Here is a 17,652-nt window from a genome sequence, read left to right as displayed (position 1 = left end):
CCAACCTCCAGCTCAGGGCCTTTCCCCTTCCGTCCTCCCTGCGGCCCCTCCCCTGCCCCACAGAAGGCTCCAGCTGGTTCTGCCAGAGCCTAGTCCAGGGAGCAGGAGAGAAGGAGCCAGAAGACTTGGCTCAAGACAGAAGAAGGTTTTGGTGCCACAAGAGCAGATACATTAAACAACCTGTCAACAAAAAGGAAAAAGAACCAAGCATGTAAGGTCCAGCTCTAAAAGGTCAAGAAGGAAGATTTTTTAAAGTAATTTTTGCTTATGGCCGTGCTGGGTCTTTGTAGCAGCGCGGGCTTTTCTCTAGTTGCGGCGAGCAGGGGCTGCTTTCTAGTTGTAGTGCCTGGATTTCTCAATGCGTGGCTTCTCTTGCGGCGGCGCACAGGCTCCAGGGTGATCGGGCGTCAGCAGTTTCGGCAGGTGGGCTCAGCAGTTGCGGTTCCCGGCTCCAGAGCACAGGCTCAGTGGTGGTGACCCGTGGGCTTAGTCGTTCTGCGGCATGTGAGGTCTTCTGGACCAGGGATCAAACCCACATCGCCTGAACTGCCAGGTGGATTCTTTACCACTGAGCCACCTGGGAACCCCAGGAAGGAAGACCGACAAATTAAACACTGCTAAACCGAACTCTCAGAGAGTTGCATACTGTACAGCAAGATGCCCTCAGCGCTGTGGTGTCCCTGGCCCACCGTGAGGGACAGTGTAGACATAGATACACGCCAGACGGCAACACACCAGCATACTGACTGTGGTCTCTGGGTTGTAGGGCTGTCAGTGACTTTTCATTTGATTTGTTTTCATTTTGATTCATTTGATTTGATTTCATTTTTCATTGATTCTATGTATTTTCTAATTTTCCTGCAAAGAATCTATATTGCTCTTGTAATAAAGAAAGGAGGGGTATCTATGGTTGGGGAAGAGGAGGAAGAATTCCTTAAACTACAAAAAAGCACAAACCAATAAAGAAAAAATTAGTCTAACTAACGATATTTGCCATTCATACAACAGGCAAGGGATTAGGAAATAATGTAGGAAGAACCACTATTGATCGTTAAAGAAAATAAATGAATCAAGATTACAATGGGCTGAGAATACAAAAGGCAGTTTGCAAAAGAGAACACCCAAGGCGTCGATAACCACGTGAAAAGGTGTTCGTCCCCCAAGTTGTACACTGCTCATTCATCGTGTTGGTGAAAATGGCCAAGTTGGAAAAGTATATTGAATATTGTTAAAGGAGATGGACACACAAACAGTCTCATGTGTTGCTAGAAAGAGTGTAAATTAGGCCAATCTAGAGAATAGTTTTGGAGAAGGCAAAGGCACCTCACTCCAGTGCTCTTGCCTGGAAAATCCCATGGACAAAGGAGCCTGGTGGGCTGCAGTCCATGAGGTTGCTAATAGTCGGACACGACTTCACTTGACTTTTCACTTTCATGCACTGGAGAAGGAAACGGTAGCCCACTCCAGTGTTCTTGCCTGGAGAATCCCAGGGACGGGGGAGCCTGGTGGGCTGCCATCTATGGGGTCGCACAGAGTCGGACACGACTGAAGTGACTCGGCAGCAGCAACAGCAGAGAAGAGTTTGGCAATGTGATAAACTTGAGAATGCCCACAGCATCTTCACTGTGACATGTATCCCTAAGAGCCGCTCGCACACGTGTGCGGGGGGACTTACCTGCTGCGGCAGTGCTGCCGCTGGCCTGTACCCGCTTGTGGGCTGGGTCGTCCCAACTCTTCCCAGCTCTGCATTCAGGGATGTCTGTCAGTAGCTTGAGATCAGTCATGAGTCGTGGTGAGATTATTCACACCTCAGAAATTAGCAAACATTACAAACAAGGGCTTTTTTTTTTTTAACAGAAAGTTGATGGTTAAACATTTACTGGTACACCGCTGCAAATATGCTCTTTGTAGTTTTAATTTTAATAGAAAGACATTGGCTAATCTACATGTTTATTAATTGGTGGATAATATGTGGTGTGTTTATTCTATAAAATAGTGTACTGACATTAAAAGAACTAGATTTATATATCCACAAAGACTGATCTAAATATCACACTGTTAAAAAAAGTGACAGAATGAAATATTTAGAGAGATGCTATGTAGATTAAAAATTCTCCAAATTCTCAACATTCTCCAAGCCAGGCTTCAACAGTACATGAACCATGAACTTCCAGATGTTCAAGCTGGATTTAGAAAAGGCAGAGGAACCATAGATCAAATTGCCAACATCTGTTGAATCATCGAAAAAGCAAGAGAATTCCAGAAAAACATCTACTTCTGCTTTATTGACTATGCCAAAGCCTTTGACTGTGTAGATCACAACAAACTGGAAAATTCTTAAAGAGATGGGATTACCAGACCACCTGACCTATCTCCTGAGAAATCTGAATGCAGGTCAAGAAGCATCAGTTGGAACTGGGCATGGAACAATAGACTTGTTCCATATCGGAAAAGGAATACATCAAGGTTGTATATTGTCACCCTGCTTATTTAACTTATATGTCGAGTACATCATGAGATACGCTGGGCTGGATGAAGCACAAGGTGGAATCAAGATTGCCGGGAGAAATGTCAATAACCTCAGATATGCAGATGACACCACCCTTATGGCAGAAAGTGAAGAGGAACTAAAAAGCCTCTTGATGAAAGTGAAAGAGGAGAGTGAAAAAGCTGTCTTAAAACTCAACATTCAGAAAACCAAGATCATGGCATCTGGTCCCATCACTTCATGGGAAATAGATGGGAAAACAATGGACACAGTGACAGACTTTATTTTTTGGGCTCCAAAATGACTGCAGATGGTGACTGCAGCCATGAAATTAAAAGATGCTTCCTCCTTGGAAGAAAAGTTATGACCAATCTAGACAGCTTATTAAAAAGCAGAGATATTGCTTTGCCAGCAAGGGTCCATCTAGTCAAGGCTATGGTTTTTCCTGTAGTCATGTATGGATGTGAGAGTTGGACTATGAAGAAAGCTGAACACTGAAGAATAGATGCTTTTGAACTGTGGTGTTGGAGAAGACTCTTGAGAGTCCCTTGGACAGCAAGGAGATCCAACCAGTGGATCCTAAAGAAAATCAGTCCTGAATATTCATTGGAAGGACTGATGTTGAAGCTGAAACTCCAATACTTTGGCCACCTGACACAAAGAACTGCTTCATTTTAAATGACCCCGATGCTGGGAAAGATTGAAGGCGGGAGGAGAAGAGGATGACAGAGGATGAGATGGTTGGATGTCTTCACCGACTCAACGGACATGAGTTTGAGTAAACTCCAGGGGTCGATGATGGACAAGGAGGCCTGGTGCGCTGCAGTCCATGGGGTTGCAAAGAGTCGGACATGACTGAGCGACTGAACTGAACTGAACTGATGTAGATTAAAAATGATAATCAAATTGATGGAACATATGTCTGCATTTAAGTTGATTAGAAGGATAAACACCAAATATATTGTGGTAGTTGCCTTTGGGGAAAGGAAGGGGAGAAGAAGGAGATAAGGGACTTTACCTGAGGTGTTTTGTTTCTTTTATTCACTAAAATAATTCTGAAAATATATTAATGACTATCATTGTCACTTGGGGTAAATGAGTCACGACTTGATTTACAGAAACTTGCTCTAAACACGCACACACACACATTGCAATTAGATGACAGAATCTTCCTGGAGTTTAGGGAAGTCTAAGAGAAGGTCACTCCTTATCTCCAGATGGATTTCTTCATTGGCAAGACAAACACTACAGTCCCTTGTCTGGTCACCCTCCAGGCAGGAGATAGGGAGGGGGCGCAGCGGAATATACGGGACCATCAGCAGAGAGTGATTCTATATTCGGAAAAGGGCCTCGAGCCCATTTTTCGCCTGGAGAACTGAGGGTGGCCAGCACTGCTCTTGTCGGGATTTTGCTCTGGAAAATGAGTGAGACGGGCTGGCAAGAGAGGGACAGCAGGGTGAGGTGAGGTCTGGGCATTTAGGAGGCCCCGTGCAGAGGAAATGGGACCTTTCTGGAGGAAGCACCAAGTCTCTGGGCGGCCGCTGACCCTGACAGGCTTTCTGGGTGTTGGCCCAGCGGTCTCCAGGGGGCTAGGGACAGCAGGACTGAGCTCAGGAGGCGGCCCCAGCTCCTGCCGCCTTCCCCCAGTGCCCACAGCCTCCCAGACGGGAGGCTGTTTAGCCTGGCTCTTTACCCTCCTGGCCTGGACGATAGGATTTCTCTCTCTCAAAACAGGAATGTCTCTACCAGAACTGAAGGAAGAGGAAAGCCCTCTGGCTCCCTCAAGCGCCGCCCTGGCTGCCGCTCTGCCCCCCACCCCAGGATTCGGCCCCCTCCCGCCCTGTTCCAGGCTGGGCTCCAGACTGGAGGATGCCAGTCTGGCTGGGGGGCACAGGGCCTCAGCCTCGGGGCGTTTGGAGCTGGTGGGAGAGGCCAGTGGGGAAACCCCATCCTTTATCTCACCAACTTTAAAATGTGGGCAGAGGCCACACCCACACAGGCGATGCAATTTAATTCGTGATTCAATTCACAGGATTGAGCTGACTACCTCATATTTGGCAAGCGACTGGGGTAGGGGCAGTAGGAAGGCCACACGCTTTGGAGTCACATAAACCCCAGACCTAACATTTATAGCAGCAAAGGCCTTTATATATCAATCCAGTGAAAATAAGTGAACTAAGCCCCCAGCTCGAAAAGTTGGGGGAAAATTCACGAAGGTTCAGAGGTAGGGTCTTCATTTTTTGATACTTTCCTCATCGATTGAGCCCTCCACGTGTGCCGGGCATCATGATTTTATTAATCATAATTCCTTCAATCCTCACAGCCCCACAAAAGAGGAAATACTTCGACCATTTCACAGATGCAGAAAATGAGACACAGTGCCAATCACAAATTGGCACTTGCCATGAGTGTCTGCTACTTACCTCTGCAAGGATTAAATCATGCGCTGCCGCAGCTGCTGACCTCCAGCAACCCTGAAGGAGATCAGGGTGGAGAGTAGAGATGGGGCACTCTGTGCTCCAGGAAACTGGCAGGACAGGTCTTCAGATAGTTAGATCTTCTCAGGAGCTGATTTTGTGAGCCCAATTCTTGTATCTCCTCATATCTAGAAAAGCACTAAAATCCTTCTTGGTGATGATTGTTTCTCGTGACTAGCAGAAGCTTCATGAGACCAGCAGAAACTTTCTATAAAAAAATATGTGCTTGATTGCATGCACTGTCCCTTTACCAAAATCACAGACATGCTATCTTCTCCCCTCAGCTCTTTGGAACCGTTTCTCAGAACTATCTGAGGTGCTGTCTCCTGGGCTGCAGTCCTCATATTGCCCCAAATAAAACTTAACTCACAACGTCACGTTGTGCACTTTTTTTAAGTTGACAACGCGAAGTTGAGTACTCATCGCTGACTCCACTGCTCAGCAACTGCAGTGAGGGCCGGGTGCCAGGCACCGGAGGGAGCACGGAGATGTTACCACGTCATCCTCCAGGAGTTTAGGGTCACGCTGGGGTGTGATGCTCTCACCCGGGCCACCCGGGCTCAGGTACTGTCCTCCAGGCAGAGGGTCAGTCTCTGTTCCTGCTGTAGGGCCAGGACTGAGTCCTCTGCTGCTGTGTGTCCACAGCAACTAACTCAGAGCCCAGCGAAACTGAGGGGCTCAGTACAGGTGCCGAGTGGGTGGGTCAGTGGATGAAATATGTGTTGCCTAGTGTGCAGGTCACTGGCCACACACAGACACAATGCGTATTGTTACATGATGTCTCCCAGTTGCTCCTCCCGGTAACCCTCTGAGGGAGGCACCATCTTAAGATGGGCAAACTGAGCCATGCAGTGATACAGCCACTCACTCAGGGGAAGGAGAGCCAGGGTGTGCAGCCTGGTGACGGTGCCTCCGCTCTCAACCACCACCCTCTACAGTTAGCTATCTACAGCAGGGGACGTAAGAGCTTGGAGTCGGCTGGTGTGGTCAACGGCATGAGGTCTGAGATACCCCTCAGACAACCAGAGAAAGGGATGGGGTTGAGGGGAGATAATCCAGGAAGCACACACACCATGTGTCCAGCAGACTGCCCTGAACTGAGGGCTGGGGGGTGTCCGGAGTTACAGGACGGCTTCATTCCTTCGTTCCCTAAAAGGCAGCCATTGAAGGCTGCTGGGCAAGGGGCTGCAAAGGGGAAGTGGGGAGACGGAACTGGCCATCACCAGCAGTGGTGGATGGGGGCAGGGAACAGGACAGGAGGACAGAGGGGAAACTTCTAGAATTGTCTGCAGGGAGGAATGGAAGCTCTGAGCTCAGAGACAAGCTGGGGGCAGAAGAGGGTGCTGGAAAAGAGGCATCAGTTCAAGAGTCATTACCAGGGAAGGTTCCTTGGAAGCAAACAGGAGGGTCTCCATGGGAACCATCAGACTCTGCCCCTGGGAAATTGCCCTTGCTGGCCTTTGAGTCGCATTTTTAGACAGTCCCTTGAGCCCCTGGGGTGAGAGACGATGGAGGGGAGAGGGTAGAAAAGTGGGGGTGGGGATCCACCAGCCCCCCAAATGCCTTTAGTGCCTGTGTCTCTGCAATGCCAGGAATGGGCTCAGACTCCAAGATAAACAACTGGTTGACCCGGCCCATGCTGCTGAGAGTTACTGTGAATCAGCCCCAGGCTCAGGTCCAGGGGTGAGAGATATTTCCCAGCCAGTGAGGAGGGAGCAAGCCAGCCACTCTCCTGGAAATTTCCACACGTTTCCCCCTCTTTTTGAGGAGGAAAAGCTGAGGGCTACAGAGGAGACATGACTTGTTCAAGGTCACATGGCAGCAGCAGAGTCACTGCTGGAAAATGCCTCCTTAGAAACTAAACCCAAGCTTCCTGTGAGTGCGAATGTTTCTGCTGCAAGCCTTCCTAGCTGTCTCCACCTGGCCAGCCTGATGCTTTGCAGATCTGCACTGCCTTGGTGGTTAAGAGTTTCCTTTGTTCTGCAGTAAACTCTGACCACCCAGGGGAAGTCTGGAACAAGGCATTTCTTGTTAAATATTCCAGGTAGTGGAGCATCATTCAGCAAATCACGTATTGATATTGACTGCTGATTATCAAAGAGCGAGCTACACAGTATGTGAGTGTGCACTGGGGTGGGTAGAAAATATTCCCATTTTCCTCTTTCTTGGCACATGGTAGGACTGAATGTCTCTGATCTCTTTGGGAATTAAGTGAAGTCATAGGTCTTGCCCTGACCTATACAGTGTGGACAGAAGTAATGTATGACCCTCTTGGGAAGCTTGAAGAGCCAAGATACAGTTTTGGCCATGTCCCCATCTTGCTCAGCAACTGTGAAAGCGGGTGTTCAGGTGGAGCCTTGAGTGGCCTGGTTTCTGGGTGATTACCATGAGTGAGGTCCCCTTCCTTCTGGTCCACACTGGACGTGAAATGTGAACCAGAAATAAAGTCTTATTCATCTGGGGGGTGTTGTTAGCATTGCTTGGCCTATCCTATTCTGACTGACAGAAATTTGTATTTGGAAGTGGGGGGGGGGGGTGCTGTTGAAACAAACCAAAAACAAAAAATGTGGCATATGCTTAGAGATTCCATGGCAGGTGGTGATAAAATTAATGCTGGAGGCTGGAAAGATGACAATCTTTGCAGTGGAGAAGGATTAGGTAAAACAATTACCTGTGGTTGTGTGGAAAGTGGTCCAGGGAAAGAAGTTTGAAGGCAGAAAGCTAATAGTGTGATTTGCTTAATGTTGGCTACATTTGGAAAGGCACTGCAAAAAGTGATGAGCTGGGCTTCCCTGGTGGTCCAGTGCTTAAGAATCTGCCTTGCAATGGCAATGGAACAGGGCAGAAGGGCAAAGGGGAAACTTCTAGAATCAGCCCCTGGTCCAGGAAGATCCCACACGCACCTAAGCCTATGTGCCACAACTACAGAGTCGGTGCTCTAGAGCCTGCGAGCTGCAACTCCTGAAGCCAGCGCACCCAGCCCCAGCACTTGCAACAAGAGACGTCACAGCAACGAGAGGCCCGCTGAGTGCAATGGGAAGCCCCTGCTTTCTGCAACTAGAGAAAGCCCACGTGCAGCAGCGAAGACCCAGCACAGCCAAAAAATAAAGTAAATAAATCTTTAAAAAAGTGATGAGCACAGAAATGATGTGGTTAAGGATGGGTCGACCTAATACGTGGATGCACATGGGCGAATGACATCTGGAACAATTGGAGTCTTTCCTGCCAGGAAGAGGTAAGGAACGGGATTTACTGGCCTACCTGAAACAATCAAAAATATGAGACAATGGTTTTCAAGACGCTGGATCTCAGGCAACAAAGGTCAGTGATCTCCAAACACAACAAACAAATGAGCTGAGTCCTGCGACTGCCTCATTGTGTTGGCCAGGGGAGTGTTTCCTGGCCACAGGGCAGGGAGAAGGAACACAGGCAAATCCCGGACGACTCCTTGAGTTGAGGAGAGAGAACTGAAAGGCAGCTAGGATTCACGGGGCAGAGTGCTGGAGAGGAGAGAGCTAACAACTGCAAGTATCGACAGAGGGTCCCCCTGAGGTCTTGAGCAGAGTTCTGAGAAGCACAGTCCCTGTGAGGATACTGCCTGAGCCAGAGGAAGAGCACCTGAAAGGATTAGTGGGATTCTGGAGCAGAAGTTCACACAGGGTCAGGAACAGTGCTTGTTATCCAATCAGACTGAAAAACCTCACAAATCGCAAAGCATTGGGCAAAGTGCTCAGAAGGGTCTTGCTTCACTGGCGGGGCATGCTTAGTTTCTAATGAGGGTTTTTTGGTTGGTTTGTTTTTTTTTAAGCTTTTTATGTGTCTTGGAGTATAACCAATTAACAATGTTGTGGTAGTTTCAGGTGGACAGCAAAGAGATTCACCCATACATGTACATGTATCCATTCTCCCCCAAACTCTCCTTCCGTTCCATCCAGACTGCCACAAAGCATTGATCAGAATTCCCTGTGCTATACAGCACGTTCGTGTTGGTCATTCATTTTAAATATAGCTGTGTGTACATGTCGATCTCATACAACCTAACCATCCTTCCCCTGCTGGTAGCCATAAGTTCATTCTCTAAGTCTGTGAGTACATTTCTGTTTTATAAATAAGTTCATTTGCATCGTTTCCTTTTAGATTCTGCACGTAAGTGATACCAGGGCTTCCCAGGTGGCGCTAGTGGTAAAGAACCTGCCTGCCAATGTAGAAAACCAAGACACGGGGGTTTGATCCCTGGGTAGGGGAGATACCCTGGAGTAGGAAATGGCAACCCATTCCAGTGTTCTTAGCTGAAGAATCTCATGGACAGAGGAGACTGGCAGGCTACCGTCCATGGGGTCACAAAGAGTCAGACACAACTGAAGTGACTTAGCATGCATGCACTTATGGACCAGGCTTCCAGAATCAGATAATATTCTTGTGAGCAAGTTTCTGAAATAAAACAGTAATTGTGACAGCAAGGATCCTGGAATCAAGCGTATGTTTTTCATGCCAAGTTTTCAGAACCATGTAATGTTTTAATAAATCAAGTTTCCAAAATCATGTAAGTCTATTACAGGTCAAGTTTCCAGAAGCACATAAAGTTACGAAATGGCATAACATTATTATTAGCCAAAATTGCAAACCATATAACATTTTCACAGGTTAATGGTCCAGAATCACAGAAAGTTCTTTCAAACCTTTGGATCTAGAAACACACAGCCTAATGTTCTAAGAGTCTATTGTTCCCTAAACCTATATACTTCTCATGGACCAAAGTTCCAGAATTGTTCAGTGTTCTTAAAAGACCTGAATTCTGGAATCCCACATAATTTTATACAGATTATATGCCTGGTCTCTCGTTTCTAAATCACTCACTGAGCCACCAATTGAAGTTGACTGTCTGCTCTCAAGGTTCATAGAATATTACTCCTCCAATGCCAAAGGCAGGCACTCTTCCTCTCTCTGGGCAACCCCAACTGTGGCATAGCCCCTAACAGATTCTGGAAGTATTTATGTATTTGTGAGAGGCTGGAGGAACAGCAGGGTGGTATCATCAGTGTATTGAGGGTCAATAAAAATAATAATTAGAACAACATGTATTGAATACCTTATGTCATTGATGTACTTCATCTAATTATCCCAGCAACCCTGTGATTGAATTATCACTACAATTAATAACATTAATAATTATCATCAACACCTTCACTTTCTAGATGATCAGACTCAGTCTCAGAAAAGTTAAGTAACCTGTCTAATGTCATACGTCTCTGAAGTAGTAGGTTTTAAAAAGTTGTCAGCCTGGTTTTTGGTTCGAGGGGTACAGAAGGAGATTCCTCCAGCTTTGAGGGCAGAGCGTAGTAAAAGATAGGTTTACCCTTGAGATCAAAACTACCATATTTCACTAGAAAATAATAAAAAAGAGAAAAAGGAGCCATCTACTGAAAAAAATCCTTCTTAAGAGTAAACAGAGAGGAGCCAAGGAGACTTTGGAAGGCAATGGTCTAAATAAGGTGACCAGGGTGAAGCCGTGAGTGTAACCTATGTAACTAAGAACTGTGTACCAGGAGCCGTTGTTCTGGGCCGTGTAGAAAGAGCAAATGTATTGGCAAAGGGGCCATAACAATCAGTATATTTTCAAAGGTTGATTTAGCAGTCTTTAATCAGCAGTGAGTGAGAAAAGAGGATGCATGCATTGGCTGGTGTGAATATGCTGGTCCATTCGGCAGATAAATTCCTAAGGTGGAAGTCAGTATACCATTCAGCAGTCAGCTGTTGAGTTGCTATCATGTTCCTGGGTCTGGAGAGAAAATACTGCAAAAATGTATAAGGCAACATCTTTGTCTTTAAGATGTCCCACTGAAACAAACGGAGCAAGTAAACCAAGGCCAAACCTAGATTCACTTCTGGGGTTGAGGGTGCTGCATGCATGTCTGTGTGTGTGCACGCATGCAGGCACAGAGAGGTGGGTGGAGAAGAGCTGATGCAGACGGAGATGGTGGGCTGGCTCTATAAACACAAGAAGGAAAACGCCTGCTGGGGGTGAAACTGGCAGAGGTGCTGTGAGGCCTTACCAGCCAGAGGACCAACCAAACACACAGGTTCCTGGTGGGGGAAAGGCACATGGGGACATGAAAACCTCGAGGAACTCGGCGTGATTTAGACGAAGAGCTCATGCTGGGGAGCTAGAGAGCAGGGAGATTAGGGCCAAACTGAGTCTTGTTTGGATCTATCAGTGGCTGTATAAAGCTACTGAACGTGAGGCTCTAAGATGAGGCTCATGCCCAAGCATGAGTGGGGTTTAGTAGGAAAAGATATATATTGTAAGTAGTAGAACAAACAGCAAGAAATAAAAACAAAGATATATCCCTAATTAGTCAATAGTGGAAACTGAATGAAATTAACACAAAACTCAATGAATCCAAAGGAAGGCAAGGAAAGGAAAAAAGATGCCAGGAGCCGATGGGCCAAATAGGAAACAAGTAACAAGATGGTAGAGTCATACCAAAAGTTATATTAAACGGAGTATTTAAAACACAGACTATTACTAGATGCAAAAATGAATATGCAATTATGTTAAAACACAGTGCATCAAGAGGACACAAAATCATAAATATGTATACTTCCACTAATACAGCTTTAAAATGAGTGAAGGAAAACTTACAGAATTGCAAAGATGAATAGACAGATCCACAATTGTTGTTGGATATTTCAATACTCCTCTCTCAATAGAACAAGTAGTTAGAAAATCAGTAAAGCTAGAAAAGACCTGAACAGCACTTCCAGCTGATTTGACCTAATTGACATTTATTGAAGGCCACTTGACAACAGCCCCACCTTTTTTTTCAAGTGCACATAGATTGTGTATCAAGACAGACCCTTTTCTGTACTATAAGGAAGTCTCAATGTATTTTGAAGGAGTAAAACCAAAACATGCTCTCTGACCAAAATGGAATTAAACCACCAATCAATACTAGAAAGGTGCTAAAATCCCAAATGTGTGAGATCTAAAATAACTTCAAAATAACTTTTGATTCATAGAGTAAATCACAAGGGACATTTAAAAAATATTTTAACTAAGTGAAAATGAAAAGTCAACATAAAATTTCTTGGACACTGCTGACTGAACATTTCTGGCTTTAAATGTTTGCTTTAGAAAGGTGTTTTGTCAACATTGTAAGCTTCACTCTTAAAAAACGAAGGGGAAAAAAAGCAAATTACACCCAAAATAAGTGAAAAGATATTAAGGAACAGAAATAGGAAATGAAAAAATAATTGAGAAATCCAAGCAAATCAAGAGCTGACTTTGAAAAGATCAATAAATTGAGAAAACCTGGGACAGCAAGTCATCAGTGGGGTGAGCAGGAGGAGAATACAAATTACTCACACAATGAATGAAAGAGAGAGCGTAACTGCAGATTCTGGAGATGATAACAGCATTCTAAGGGAAGGCAATGAAAAGCTTTATGCCAACAAAATCAACAACTTGGATGAAATGGCCAGTTGCTTAAAGACACAGCTTACTTAAGAAGAAATAAAAATATTCGAATAGTCTTACATGTGTGATGAATGTTTCCTGAATTTTGTGAATTATCCCTCATCCTTGGCATTGTGTTTCCTCCTGTGGCCTGCTTTGACTGATTTGAATCATGCATGTGAAAGAACATAAGAAAATAAAATACTTTGGCTATTTACTCCTAAATTGACATACACAAGGAGCAGTGAATAGAGTTATGTTTACCAAGTCATTGAATCTGGAAGCATATGGGAAAATATTGCATCTACTGACCAGTGACCATCAGGATACATATAGAGAGGGAGAGAATAAAACCCCAGTCTACCACAGCATTGTCATCCACCACCTCCCACTGAGCAGCCCACGTGCTGGGTTCCCTGTGTCTCAGAAAACACCGGAATGCCAGGTCAGAGGACCCAACAGTGACTGAGGTAGAGAGGAAGGCTGACTGCTTTGGGGATTCAACACCTTTTAAATTTACTTTGGCCACTTAGCTTTTAAGGTAAATATTTCATTTAAAACCTCTCTCACTGTTTCCATTGTTTTCCCATCTATTTCCCATGAAGTGATGGGACTGGATACCATGATCTCAGTTTTCTGAATGTTGAATTTTAAGCCAACTTTTTTACTCTCTTCTTTCACTTTCATCAAGAGGTTCTTTAGTTTTTTGCTTTCTGCCATAATGGTGGTATCATCTGCATATCTAGGGTTATTGATATTTCTCCCAGCAATCTTGATTCCAGCTTGTGCTTCCTCCAGCCCAGCATTTCACATGATGTACTCTGCATATAAGTTAAATAAGCAGGGTGACAATATATAGCCTTGGCACACTCCTTTCCTGATTTGGAACCAGTCTGTTGTTCCACGTCCAGTTCTAACTGTTGCTTCTTGACCTGCGTATAGATTTCTCAGGAGGCAGGTCAGGTGATCTGGTATTCTCATCTCTTTAAGAATTTTCCACAGCTAGTTGTGATCCACATAGTCAAAGGCTTTGGCGTAGTCAATAAAGCAGAAGCAGATATTTTTTTTGAACTCTCTTGCTTTTTTGATGATCCAGTGGATGTTGGCAATTAGGTCTCTGGTTCCTCTGCCTTTTCGAAATCCAACTTGAACATCTGGACGTTCAGGGTTCATGTACTGTTGAAGCCTGGTTTGGAGAATTTTTAGCATTACTTTTCTAGCATGTGAGATGAGTGCAATTGGGCAGTAGTTTGAGCATTCTTTGGCATTGCCTTTCTTTGGGATTGGAATGAAATCTGACCTTTTCCAGTCCTGTGGCCACTGCTGAGTTTTCCAGATTTGCTGGCATATTGAGTGCAGCACTCTCACAGCATCATCTTTCAGGATTTGAAATAGCTCAAGTGGAATTCCATCACCTCCACTAGCTTTGTTTGTAGTGATGCTTCCTAAGACCCACTTGACTTTGCATTCCAGGATGTCTGTCTCTAGGTGAGTGATCACATCATCATGGTTATCTGGGTCATTATGATCTTTTTTGTATAGTTCTTCTGTGTATTTTTGCCACCTCTTCTTAATATCTTCTGCTTCTGTTAGGTCCATACCATTTTTGTCCTTTATTGTGCTCATCTTTGCATGAAATGTTCCCTTGGTATCTCTAATTTTCTTGAAGAGATCTCTAATCTTTCCTATTCTGTTGTTTTCCTCTATTTCTTTGCATTGATTGCTAAGGAAGTCTTTCTTATCTCTCCTTGCTATTATTTGGAACTATGAATTCAAATGAGTATATCTTTCCTTTTCTCCTTTGCTTTTGAATGTATTAATGTTTTGCAAGGAGATCCAAACAGTCCATTCTAAAGGAGATCGGTCCTGGGTGTTCTTTGGAAGGACTGATGCTAAAGCTGAAACTCCAATACTTTGGCCACCTGATGCAAAGAGTTGACTCATTGGAAAAGACTCTGATGCTGGGAGAGATTGGGGGCAGGAGGAGAAGGGGACGACCGAGGATGAGATGGCTGAATGGCATCACCGGCTGGATGGACATGAGTTTGAGTGATCTCCGGGAGTTGGTGATGGACGGGGAGGCCTGGCGTGCTGCAATTCATGGGGTCGTAAAGAGTCGGACACCACTGAGACTGAACTGAACTGAACTGAACTGAATGTTTAATTGAGTTCCCTGGTGGCTTGGATGGTAAAGCGTCTTCCTTACAATGCGGGAGACCTGGGTTCGATCCCTGGGTCAGGAAGATCCTCTGGAGAAGGAAATGGCAACCCACTCCAGTACTCTTACTTAGAGTCCCATGTTTAATTAAGTCATTTGTGTGGTTTCTTAGTTCTGCATATAGTTTTTGCTCACATATGAGTAGTAATATTGAAATTGAAATTGGAAACTCAAGCACAACACATATTTCATCAAAGAAATTGAATTAGTAATTTAAAAGCTTATCCTTAAAACAGAGCACTTTAGATCCAGATGGCTTCACTATTGAATTTCAACTAACATTTAAGAAAGCGATCATACCAGTTCTAAACCAACTCTCTCATAAAAAAGGAGAGAACTCTTTATGAACCAAATCTTTATGAGACCGTTATACACTGACACTAAAATCACACAAAGACACCATGGAAAAGCAAAAACTGCAGGCCAGTATCACTCATGAACATACACTGAAAAAAGCTTTTCAAAATATAAGCAAATAGAACTGGTGATATTTTAAGGGATAATACACCATGTAAAAGTAAGGCTTATCCCAGGAACGCAAGATTGCTTGAATACTCAAAAATTAATCAGTGAGATTCACAGTGTTAATAAAATGAAGGGTGAAAACCATATAACCATCTTAATAGACACAGAAGAAGGTATCTGAGAAAATTCAACAATTTATGATAAAAATTCTCAGTGAGCTAGAAACAGAAAGGAACTCACTTGACCTGATAGAGAGGATCAGTTAATTTTATGGAAGATTATGCTTTCCTTCCGATGTGAGAAACAAGATAAATGTGTGCTTGTATCACTGCTACTCAAAATTGTCCTAGAGATCCAACTCAAAAAAGGAAAGAAAAAGAAATAAAAGGCAGCTGGATTGGAAAGGAAAAAGCAAAACTCTACATACAGGGGATCTTTTAAAAGTGAATTTCATATGGTGAAAAGGCCAATACTCAAAAAATCAACTGCTTTTCTCTACTAGCAGTGACAACTCAGAATCAAAACTGAACAAAACACCATTTACAGTAGGATCAAATAATACTTTTGGGGAAAGTGTTATAACTTTAATAACACATATGGATAAATTTAGGAAAAACTTAGGGATAAATCTGACCAAAAAAAATCTATGCAAGACGTGTACTTTAAAATCTATGAAGCATTGCTGCAAGAAATTTAATAAGGCCAAAATAAATGGAGAGCTGTATTATGTTCATAGATTGGAATGCTGTTAAAATGTTAATCCACTTCACGTTGGCCAATGGATTCAAGGCAATCCCAATGAAATCCGAGAAGGTCTTTTTTTTTTTTTTTTTTTTTTGAGATTGACAAGCTTCTTCTAAAAGTTATATGGAAGTGCAAAATACTTAGGATGGCTGAAGCAACTTTGGGGGAAAAGATGAAGGACCTGTATCACCTGATTTTAACGTCCACTGTAAACCTATGGTTATCAAGAGAGTGTGGTACTGGCATCAGAGTAGTCATATAGATCAGTGGAACAGAATAAAGAGTCAAAAACAATGCAGATGGTCAATTACTTTTGACATAGTTCAAAAAAGAGAAGGACAGTCTTAAAAAATGGTGCTGGATTATCTAGATGTCCATATGCATAGTGAAAGTCACCCAGGCATGTCTGACTCTTTGCAACCCCATGGACTGTAGCCCACCAGGCTCCTCTGCCCATGCAGTTCTCCAGGCCAGAATACTGGAGTGGGTAGCCGTTCTCTTCTCCAGGGATTCTTCCCAACCCAGGGATCGAACCCAGGTCTCCCTTACTTCAGACGAATTCTTTACCATCTGAGCTACCAGGGAAGCCTAGATGCCCATATGGGAAGACAACTCCTCAATCTCTACTGAACATTACATATAAAAATTAACTCAAAATAAGTAAAATACCAAATGGTAAAACATAAAGCTATAAGACCTACAGAAAATACATGGAGAAAATCTTTGTGATTTGGGGGTAAGCAAAGATTTCTTAGCTAGGAAAGAAAAAGCAAAAACCCACAAAAAAATTGATAACTTGAACTTTGCATTAGTCTGCTAAACCTTTCACAACACAATACCACAGTCTGGGTGGCTAAAACATCAGAAGTTAGTTTGCTCGCAGTTCTGGAGACTAGGAGTCTAAGATCAAGATGCAAGCAGGTTGGTTTCTACTAAGGCCTCTCTCCTTGGCTTGCACATGGCTATATTTTCACCGTGTCCTCACATGGCCCTCTCCCTACGTCTTTGAATCTCCATGTCTCTTCCTCTTCCTCTGAGGACACCAGTTCTATTGGATTAGGGCCCCACCCTTATTACATAATTTTGGTGATGGACAGGGAGGCCTGGCGTGCTGTGATTCATGGGGTCGCAAAGAGTCAGACATGACTGAGCGACTGAACTGAACTGAACTGAACCTTAATTACCACTGTAAAGGTCCTATCTTCAAATATAGCCACTTGGGGCATAGAGCTTCAGGATATGAATTTTAGGGGGAATACAATTCAGTTCATAACAACCTTTATCAAATTAAAAATCTTCTGCTTTTTGAAAATTTCTTTAATAAATGAAAAGACAGGACACAGGCTGGGATAAAATATTGACTTTACATACATCTGACAAAGGACTTATATCATGAATCTATGTAGAATATTTAGAATTCAACAATAACAGAAAAAACAACTAAAAATGTTCAGTAGGTTAGAAAAGACACTTCAGCAAAGAAGATGCTGCTGCTGCTGCTGCTAAGTCACTTCAGTCGTGTCTGACTCTGTGTGACCCCATAGATGGCAGCCCACCAGGCTCCACCGTCCCTGGGATTCTCCAGGCAAGAATACTGGAGTGGGTTGCCATTTCCTTCTCTAATGCGTGAAAGTGAGAAATGAAAGTGAAGTTGCTCAGTTGTGTCCGACTCCTAGTGACCCTATGGACTGCAGCCCACTAGGCTCCTCCATCCATGGGATTTTCCAGGCAAGAGTACTGGAGTGGGGTGCCATTGCCTTCTCCGAAAGAAGATGCATGACTGGCCAATAAGCACGTGAAAAGA

General features: G+C 44.0%; 1 long non-coding RNA gene across 2 annotated transcripts in view; it reads right to left on the bottom strand.

Moving 5' to 3' along the window:
* Positions 1-225: 225 nt before the first annotated feature.
* Positions 226-17,652, bottom strand: part of LOC138443331 (uncharacterized) — a 40,079-nt gene continuing 22,652 nt past the window's right edge. The window contains exons 3-5 of one of the 2 annotated variants that reach the window (XR_011258074.1): positions 4,912-5,173; positions 1,676-1,808; positions 226-577 (exon numbers count right to left, since the gene is read on the bottom strand). This is a non-coding gene — a long non-coding RNA (uncharacterized lncRNA). Of the gene's footprint in view, positions 578-1,675; positions 3,738-4,911; positions 5,174-17,652 lie in introns of those variants that run through there. The other variant, XR_011446614.1, reaches the window with a different exon arrangement.

This window comes from Ovis canadensis, chromosome 7 (genome assembly GCF_042477335.2).
Source record: "Ovis canadensis isolate MfBH-ARS-UI-01 breed Bighorn chromosome 7, ARS-UI_OviCan_v2, whole genome shotgun sequence".
Classification (NCBI taxonomy): Eukaryota; Metazoa; Chordata; class Mammalia; order Artiodactyla; family Bovidae; genus Ovis; species Ovis canadensis.
This window is presented reverse-complemented; position numbering and strand designations above follow the sequence as displayed.